The 9,209-nt window shown below is 41.0% G+C and overlaps 1 non-coding gene across 1 annotated transcript; it reads right to left on the reverse strand.

Moving 5' to 3' along the window:
- Positions 1-7,050: 7,050 nt before the first annotated feature.
- On the reverse strand, positions 7,051-7,157 carry LOC117278790 (small nucleolar RNA R71). Its single transcript, XR_004509148.1, has one exon. It is a non-coding gene; the product is annotated as a small nucleolar RNA R71 (small nucleolar RNA).
- Between the last annotated feature and the right edge of the window lie 2,052 nt (positions 7,158-9,209).

Consider the following 9,209-nt stretch of genomic DNA (forward strand, 5'->3'; position numbering starts at 1 on the left):
TTTGGATTAGCTCCCTGGTATCTCACCAGACATGGAGATTAATTTTGGGATTGATGTGGTGCGAGGCATGTAGCCTATATCTATTCAACCCTACAGAATGGCACTAACAAAATTAAAAGAGATAAAGGAACAATTAAATGATTTGTTATAGAAGGGTTTCATCCGGCCGAGTGTGTCGCCTTGGGGTGCACCAGACCTCTTTGTAAGGAAGAAGGATGGGTCACTGAGAATGTGTATCGACTATCGGCAGCTCAACAAGGTCATGATCAAGAATAAGTACCCACTGCCAAGGATAAATGACTTATTTGACCATTTTCAGGGTGCTAAGTACTTGTCCAATATTATTTAAGATCCGGGTATCATCAATAGAAGATAAAGGAGTAGGATATTTCGAAAATAACTTTCAGGACCCAGCATAGGCACTTTGAATTCCTTGTAATATCTTTTGGGCTAACAAATGCCACGACAGCTTTCATGGATCTTATGAATCGAGTCTTCAAGACTTTTCTTGGCTCCTTTTTGATAGTGTTCATTGACGATATTCTGGTATATTCACGAAGTCAAGATGACAATGTTGATCATCTCAGGGCGGTTCTACAGACTCTGTATCAGCACCAGTTGTATGTGAAGTTTTCGAAATATGAATTTTGGCTTGAATCTATCACATTGTTGGTCATGTTGTCTCTAGAGAAGGAATTAAGGTTGAGCCTCATAAGATCGCAGCGGTGAAGAATTGGCCTTGACCTAAAACCCCAACAGAGATTCGCAATTTCTTGGGCTTAGCTAAATATTACAGGAAATTTGTGGAGAGGTACTATACTCTTGCCTCTCCATTGACTAAATTGACGCTGAAGGCGGTTAAGTTCCAATGGTCAGATGCTTGTGAAAGGAGCTTCCAAAAGATTTATCATGATCTTAAGGAAGTCTAGTGGTGGAATGATATGAAGAAGAATGTAGCGGACTTTGTGGCAAGATGTCCAAATTGTCAGCAATTGAAGACCGAGCACAAAAGGCCCGGTGGGTTGACACAAAACATACAAATTCCGATGTGGAAGTGGGAGATGATGAATATGGACTTTGTGGTAGGACTGCCTCATACACCTCGCAAAGTTGACTCAATTTGGGTGATTGTGGATCGACTCACGAAATCAGCTCACTTCTTACCTGTTAAGGCTACCGATGTGATAGAATAGTATGCTCAGTTGTATATCAAGGAAATAGTCAGGTTGCATGGCACTCCAGTTTCTATTATCTCAGATCAAAGGGGACAGTTCATGGCTAATTTTTGGAAGAAATTTTGGCAAGGTTTGGGTACTCAGGCAAATCTTAGTACAACCTTCTATCAACAAACCAATGGTCAGGCAGAGCGGATTATTCAGACGCTTGAGGATATGTTGCACACTTGTGTTCTTGACTTCAAGGGTGGCTGGGATGATCATTTGCCACTCATAGAGTTTGCCTACAACAACAGTTATCATGCTAGCATTCAGATGGCACCATTTGAGGCTTTATATGGTAGGGCCATACCTCATGCATTAGGCTGTGGAAAAGGTTAATATCATTAAGGAGCAGTTGAAAACTGCTTAGAGTCGTCAGAAGTCCTATTCATATATTCGTCATAGGGATTTGGAGTTCAAATAAGATAATTGGGTATTCTTGTAAGTTTCCCCTATGAAGGGTATAATGCGATTTGGTAAGAAAGGGAAATTGAGTCCGAGGTGTGTTGGACCGTAAAAAATGATTCAGAGGATTGGTCAGGTGTCTTACAGGCTAGAACCACCTCCAGATATGTCTTTAGTGCACCCAGTGTTTCATGTATCCATGTTGAAGAAGGTGGTTGGAGATCCGTCGCTTATTGTTCCGGTTGAGACTATTGAGGTTAATGAAGAATTGACTTATGAAGAAATTTCAGTTGCCATTCTTGATGGGCAAGTTCGAAAGTTGAGGAACAAAGAGATTGCCTCCGTGAAATTGTTATGGCGAAGCCAACAAGTCGAAGAGACCACCAGGCAAGCCGAGGAAAAGATGAAGAAGAAGTACCCTAATTTATTGAATAGCTACGTAATTGTGTCCATTATGTTGAAAGCTAAAATTTCTACAAATTATGTTTCCCTTGTACAACTTATGTTGAGGTTACTCCTTCTTGGTAATGTAATGTTTATGGCAATGTGGCCGGTGTTGTTTACATGTTGCTTTACATCGTAGTGTTGTGGTTATGTTGTTAGGACTGGTTTTGGGATTCTCTGGCAGGTGGATAGGCCCAATTATAGGAGAGACTCTGGCGAAACGTTTGGAAATTTAGAAAGTTAGTCAAAAATTTGGAACTGCTGGTGTGTGAAATAGCAGCTGAGTCACATTGGTTTCTAGTGGTGGATTTTGACCCTCATTCGAGGACGAATGATCTTAAGTGGGGAGGATGTAATTCCCCGTAAGATTTTACCCAAAAACTAGGGTTTTTTATGACAAGATAGACTTATGTGTTGATGAATTTAGAGAGGTACAGACTTTTTGGGTTGAACAGTGCATTGGGGAATTGAAAAGATTTTTTGGCAGAGCATGGCATTTCTGCATGCCGCAGATCCGCTGCAGAGTGAAGCAGAGAAATGGCCCAATTTTGGAGTTTTTTAGCGGTCCATTATGGGGCCGCATAACCATTTTGCGGGCCGCACAATCCCTACCAGACCTAACATGAAGATTTTCGGAGGGGAGTTCTGCGACGCATAATGCGACCATAGAACTGGTCTGTGGACCAAAAACCTGCCGCAGACCTAACCTGGACAACCCAGTTCTTAACATCACTTCTGCGGTCCATTTTGCGGACCGCATATCCATTATGCGGTCAACTCTGTGACCGTAGAGCTGTGTTCAGAGGTTCCATTTTCTTGTTTTTATAACCCGACCCTATTTCGATATATAGATGTAAAGGTCCATTTTTGAAGCACAAATATGATATTTGAGAGTGAAGAAGTGCCATAGAGTGAAAGGGAAAGCTCCTAAGCTAATTGTTCACTGATTCTTGCTCAAAAGTTGGAAGATTTACAAGGAGAACCTCACAAGTTCTTCGTCCAAGATGTAAGGTTCCACATCCTAGTCTCAATTTCGAATTTTGGGTAGAATATGGTTAATGGGGAGTGTGAATTTTGGGTGTGAGAGTGTATTTATGCATTAATGAACAATCATGAGTTGTGGGAAGGTAGTTGAGCTCAAATGGGTAGACCTTGGGTTGTGGGGTGAAGGAAATTCACCATAGGAGAAACTATAAATCATAATTCCCACCTAGTGTTTGATAAAATGTTCAAATGAGCTGGAACCACGAACTCCTTCCTAATTTGTGTTCCATTTTGTTATATTTCTAAATAGATCAAAGGATTTCAGATTTTCGAACATTGTAGTAATTTAAGGAAGCTCAAAGCGAGCTATGTTGGCTAAACTTCTCTCTTAGAATTGAATCCCACGATGTTCTTGTAAGTCCCGAGTTGTTCATTATAAATTGACTATTCCGAGTAAGCTTTGCGTCAAAAGATATATGTTCATTATGTATTCCAAATGCTCTTGTCATGTTATGTTTCTGTTTGAGAATGTGTTCAAAGTATGGGTTGTGTATCTAAAGGTTATCACTTCAAGTAGTGTTTCAAATGAAAGCTATTATGCCAAATTGTGTAAAAATCTCAATGTGCTTAAGACTCTTATTTGCTCAAATGTGTACTCAAAGTCTTGAATAGAAATTCTTTATCATTGATGATCCGTCATAATGTTTGAAAGTGAAAGAGGTGAGCATGAAATATTAAATACGGCCAACGTGCCAAGAATGATATTACATGTGGGCCCCTAGTGCCAATGAAACTGAGAAACGTGTATAAGATGTTGAAATGAGTTGTAAATCCTTTTAAATAATAAACACTTTGGGAGTATCGTTAGTCACTGAGGAAAGGTAGGTTGGAATAGCCTAACCCCGAAACTACATGTGCTGGTGTATGAGTGAATTATGATTATTCCTCTCATTTGGGATGTGATTGATGTGATGGGAATATTCTTCTTCATTGGGATGAGATGATTAATAGAAAAGGGTGATGTTGATCCATACGGTATTGTGGTGAGACGGCCTAGCCGGTCGGGTCGTGATCGGATGCCATGTCGCACACATGATTGAGGTAATAATTGAAATCGTGATAGTGATTGTGATTGTGGTTGATGTCTTTGGGTGAGACGGCCTAGCCGATCGGGCCGTGATCGGACTCCTGCTAATATCACAGTGGTATATCGGTGCTAAGATCTCCCAACCAAAAATAATAGAAATTGACTTGAAAACAATGCTTGCTCCTAACTTGATGTTTTAATATTGTTTGAGGCTTCCATTGATTTTATGACTATTCTTTCTTGTATTGTTACCTATTCTTATGAGAGAGTTTTTATTCATACATACTAGTATTACTCCATATGTACTAACGTCCCTTTTGCCGAGGGCGCTACATCTTTAATGGATGCAGGTGGTTCCACAGCACGGGGTGTTGATTAGTGATATAAGTACACCCTATTCCCAGCAGATTTGGTAAGCCCCACTTCATTTCAGGGTCTTCTATCTTTTGTTCCTCGTGTATTGTGTTTTTGGTATAGTCGGAGCCTTGTTGCCGACACTATCATAATACTCCTTCGTATCTATTAGAGGATCCATAGACATAGTGTGGGTTGTATATTGATGTTGGGAAAGTCACACTAGTAATGTTGTATTTGTACCACTTGTTTCACTTCAACTATGAAAGTGCATATATTTTGAGACTTTAGAATGAAGTAACTGATAAGTAGGGATTTTAGCCTATTAATTGCTCTCTTTTACTTATGTTTTGGGCCAAAAATGCGTGAAGGTATTCTTGGAAACTAACTTAATATGCTTGCTTGCAGGGATTGTTCAAAATGATCCAAAGGAGCCATAATCAACTCATAAAGGAGTCAAAACTTGAACAAAAACCAAGACTGGTCCAAGAGGTGTGGAACGCGGATCGCGACAAAAAAGTACGGCCGCGAAAGTATCAACGCGGGCGCGATCATTATTTTGAGGTCCGCGATATGAAGAATCAGAGAGATGGTTTTTTGGGCACAAACATGAATGTGGACCGCGACAAGAAGATGCAGCCGTGAAAGTACCAGCACGGCCGTGATGGGAATTCCGCAGACCGCGACAAGAAGATGCGGCCGCGAAAGTACCAGCGCGGCCGTGATGGGAATTCCGCAGACCGCGATTGCTAAGGTTCAGAGAGTGCATAATTCAAGCAAAAATGAGAAGGCGGACCGCGTCAAAGTTACGCGGTAGGGGAAGTCTCTCCCACGGACGCGGTGGAAATTTTGTGGTCCGCAAAACAAGGTTCAACCCAGGTCCAGATGTGAAGAAACGCAGACCGCGATCAGAATTACGCGGCCGCAAAAGCAAATGTATGGCCGCGGTCAGAATTATGCGGCCGCGAAACTTCTGCAAGGGTATTTTTGTTCGAAAATTTCAGCTTAGTATAAATAGATCTTTTTGTTAATTTTAGGTTATGTTATGTTTTTGCTGAGTACGTGAGACGTCTAAGTTTTCCCTTTTGAGCAATTTTGTAAACAATTTACCTTATAACATTAGATTTTCATCTTTTAATTTAGTATTATGGATTATATCTTCTCTTTATCTTTGATTTCTGTTATTATTATAAGTAGCTAGACCTATAGCTAGGGTTGTGACCCAACCCTAGTGTGAGTATTTAATGGGTCTTGAATTTTAGGGCTTGATTGTTTATGGGTTAGTGATATTTAGCCTATTTCATGCTAGAATTGTAGAATTAGTGGTTGCAAACACTGATTCATGCCTTTGTGACTTAGGCTCTTCTTGAGAAAGAGGGACTAAGTCTAGGAAAACTAGGCTAACAAGGAATTGGGGTGAACGTAAAAAATTGATAGCCCCAATAAAAGGGTTAAACCTAGAGATAGTAATACCCGACTTGAGCTAATATCACTTATATTGCATGAATACCCATTTGGAATTGAGAAAGCCAAATTGGGCAAAATCACTCAAACTACCAAGAGGTATAGAGTGAGTACTTGGGTGTGATTGCTATATTACGACCCTAATCAAATCAAACTCGCCCTAGATTCTTGATACCCGTTAGATATCCACCTAGGCGGAAGTCACTACCCTAGTCCTTTTAAATACTTGAAAGCTATCATAAAAAATATTGTACTTAGTTTTAATCTTAGCATACAATAGAAATAGAAATAGAAGTAGAATCAACACCATCATGTTTGGATGTGAAATTAGGAATAACACACACATCTAGATTTAGATAAATACCTAATTCCAAATCATATAACTCCCTGTGAAAATCGATCCCGACCTTGTTGGGTAAAACTGCATCGACCATCCTCGCTACTCAATAGTGGTGTAGGTTTGGCACTGATCAATTTTTGGCGCCGTTGCCGGGGAGTTAGACGATTTTAGCTATCTATCTAACTATTTGTGTGTTTTGTTTTTCTTTTCTTCCGTTTTCTAATTTTTATGTGTCAATTGCTTTAGGTACCAAATGGCTCATAATGAAGCTCTCGGACATATTCCTCAGGGGGGGAGGTAGATGAAAATGATGTGGGTAAGGTCAACCTAGAACCTCAAGTACAAAGAAGAGGTCGCCCGCCTCATGACAACGTGCCAAACCCTCCCCCACCTCCTCCAAGGGCAGCACACTCGGTGCAACCCAATGAAGGCTACGCAAGTGCAATTGTCCCGCTCTGAATTCGGGCGGGAAATTTTCAAATAACCAATGTCATGCTGACTCTATTGGAGAAAAGCGGTTTCTTCACCGAAGCTCTACATCAGAATGCATATAAGCATCTCAAAGGTTTTGTAGATACATGCTAGGGGAGCAGCAAATGAATGTATCTGAGGACGCTTTGAGATTGAGGCTTTTCCCATTTTCACTTTGAAGGAAGGCTTTGGATTGGCTTGAGAGGCTTCTCAACCATTCCATAACCAGGGATGAGTTGGCTGAGAAGTTCATAGCAAAGATTTTCTATTCGGGTCATATGGCAACATTTAGGGATGAGATCTTAGCCTTTACACAAGAGACAAATGAACCCTTAAATGAAATCTGGGAGTGATACCAGACAATGGTAAAAGAATGCCCCAACAATGATATGACTAAAGAAATGATCCAACAAACATTTTATAGGGGTATCAACACAACCAACCAGTGTGTGGTGAATCAGCTGGCAGGGGGTAACTTCATGAACACGCCATATTCAGAAGCATGTGAAATTCTAGATGAGATTGTAGACACCTCCTCAGCTTGGCAAAGTCAGGCAAGCGTTCCTCAAGGTGACCCTAATGTCATCCAACATTACAAGGAACTTTATGATCACAGACAAGCCATAGCAGAATTGATAACTACTATGAACCAGTTAGCAAAGGCTCAGCATCAGCAGGTTCAGGGGCCAAAGCAAGTAAACGCCATGGAAGGAGTGAATTTAATGGTCAACAAGAGAAGACGGCGTGGTCAACAAGTGCAAAGCAATCAAGAGCAATTTGAGCAGAGTTGTAGTGGCTACAATCAAGACAATTCTTATGATGATCAAAGTGAGGAAGTTTTATATGCCAATAATTACCAAGGTCAACAGAGCAATGCTCCAAATCAACAATGGAGATCACAAGGAAATAATCAAAATTGGGGCAACCAAGGCCAAGGGAATTGGAATAGTGGCAACAACAACAATCTGAATAATTGGGGGAACAACAACCAAAATTGGGGTAATCAACAAGGAAATTGGGGAGGAAACAATAATAGCAATTGGAGTGGCAACAATAAAAACAATTGGGGAGGCAATGGAAACCAAGGGGGTTGGAGCAACAATAACCATGTCAATCGGGGGTCGGGCTTTTAAAGACCCCCGATGTATCAAAACCCAACAACCCGCCTCTATATCCGTCTCAAGGGAAAAGTTCTTTAAACAATGAGATGGGGCGAATAGAAAGTATGTGATGGAAAGAAATGCCGACTCTGATGCCCAAATAGCCTCCCACAATACTTCTATCCGCAACTTGGAAGTACAAATGGGTCAATTTCTCAAGCTTTGAATACTCGCCCTAAGAGGGCACTACCAAGTGATATGGTAGTAAAGCCGAAGGGTGGAAACAATACTGGTCATGCTATGGTGGTGACTACAAGAAGTGGTAGAGGTGGAGTTGCTAGTACCTCCAATCCAAGAAAGATCATGAATGATGATGTGGTTGTGCAAGAAGAGGATGAGCCAATAAATGATGAGAATGTGAATGATGAAGTGAGGATAGACATTGATGAAAACGTGGAGGAGATACAAGATGATGTGAACCCGTCTAGGGACACGTGATAGACATACCGAATCCGGTAGTGCCCAAAGCCAAGGCTCCTTTGCCAAGGCCTCCTCCAACATTTCCTCAAAGGCTCGCAAAGAAAAACAACGAGAACTAATTCAAGAAATTCATTGATATGATTAAAAGTTTGTCCATAAATATACCTTTGGTTGAAGCTCTAGAACAAATATCGGGATATGCCAAGTTCATGAAGGACTTGGTAACAAAGAAGAGGTCAATGAACTGTGCGACAATCAAAATGACACATCAAGTGAGTGCCATTGTGCATTTCATGGCTCCAAAGTTAGAAGATCCCGGCGCCTTTACAATTCCATGCACTATCGGTAGTGCCAATTTCGCCAAAGCCTTGTGCGATTTGGGAGCGAGCATTAATTTGATGCCATATTCTGTGTTTAAGACATTGGGGATTGGGCAACCAAGGCCTACTTCCATGAGGTTGCAAATGGCGGGCCGAACAATGAAGAGGCCATTGGGGATAATTGACGATGTGCTAGTTCGGGTCGACAAGTTTATACTTCCCACAGATTTTGTGATACTTGACTGTGAGGTTGAGTATGAGGTGTAAATCATATTGGGGAGACCTTTCCTAGCTATAGGGAAAGCCTTAGTTGATTTGGAATCTAGGGATCTCACCTTCCGGGTAGGCGATGATAAAGTTGTGTTCCACGTGTGCAAGTCAATGAAGCAGCCTAATAGCAACAAAGTATGTTTATTTATGGATCTTATGACAGAGGTGATTGTTGATGACACAAGTGCTATGATGAATGTGGAAGACCCTTTGGAAGCTGTGTTGTTGAATCATGATGAGGATGAGAAGGAAGGCTTGGTAGAATGTGCAAAT

The sequence above is a fragment of the Nicotiana tomentosiformis genome, chromosome 1 (genome assembly GCF_000390325.3).
Source record: "Nicotiana tomentosiformis chromosome 1, ASM39032v3, whole genome shotgun sequence".
In the NCBI taxonomy this organism is placed as follows: Eukaryota; Viridiplantae; Streptophyta; class Magnoliopsida; order Solanales; family Solanaceae; genus Nicotiana; species Nicotiana tomentosiformis.